Raw genomic sequence first — 1,088 nt, 5'->3', positions numbered from 1 at the left:
TTGGCTGCATTCGTTTCAGCTCGTGGCAGCCAGTCTAAAAAAAACACTATCTTGGACTTCTCTGGATGTTTCCCAGGCGAGCTATTGGCAGCATGTTCAGAACCACTGTTTCTGAGGCTAATTCTTGAACCGTAAGTCATAGACGCTCGATCTTGGCGGCATTCGTCTCAGCGCCTGGCAATTAGTATAGAAGCACTGTCTTTGACTTCTCTGGATGTTTCCCAGGCGAGCTATTGACTAGTAAATCCTAGACGCTCGATCTTGGTTATTTTCGCTTTCGCGGCTGGCAGCAAAGTTCCGAACCATGTTTCTGTGAATAACTCTTGAACCGTAAGTCACAGACGCTCGCTCTTGGCTGCATTCGTTTCAGCTCGTGGCAGCCAGTCTAAAAAACACTATCTTGGACTTCTCTGGATGTTTCCCAGGCGAGCTATTGGCAGCATGTTTTGAACCACTGTTTCTGAGGCTAATTCTTGAACCGTAAGTCATAGACGCTCGATCTTGGCGGCATTCGTCTCAGCGCCTGGCAATTAGTATAGAAGCACTGTTTCCCACTGTTTCTGAGGCTAATTCTTGAACCGTAAGTCTTAGACGCTTGATCCTGGCGGCATTCGTCTCAGCGCCTGGCAATTAGTATAGAAGCACTGTCTTTGACTTTTCTGGATGTTTCCCAGGCGAGCTATTCACAAGTAAATCCTAGACGCTCGATCTTGGTTACTTTCGCTTTCGCGGCTGGCAGCAAAGTTCAGAACCATGTTTCTGTGAATAACTCTTGAATCGTAAGTCACAGACGCTCGCTCTTGGTTGCATTTGTTTCAGCTCGTGACAGCCAGTCTAAAAAACACTATATTGGACTTCTCTGGATGTTTCCCAGGCGAGCTATTAGCAGCATGTTCAGAACCACTGTTTCTGAGGCTAATTCTTGAACCGTAAGTCATAGACGCTCGATCTTGGCGGCATTCGTCTCAGCGCCTGGCAATTAGTATAGAAGCACTGTTTCCCACTGTTTCTGAGGCTAATTCTTGAACCGTAAGTCTTAGACGCTTGATCTTGGCGGCATTCGTCTCAGCGCCTGGCAATTAGTATGG

The sequence above is a fragment of the Rhinoderma darwinii genome, unplaced genomic scaffold (genome assembly GCF_050947455.1).
Source record: "Rhinoderma darwinii isolate aRhiDar2 unplaced genomic scaffold, aRhiDar2.hap1 Scaffold_965, whole genome shotgun sequence".
NCBI classification, from domain to species: Eukaryota; Metazoa; Chordata; class Amphibia; order Anura; family Rhinodermatidae; genus Rhinoderma; species Rhinoderma darwinii.
This window is presented reverse-complemented; position numbering follows the sequence as displayed.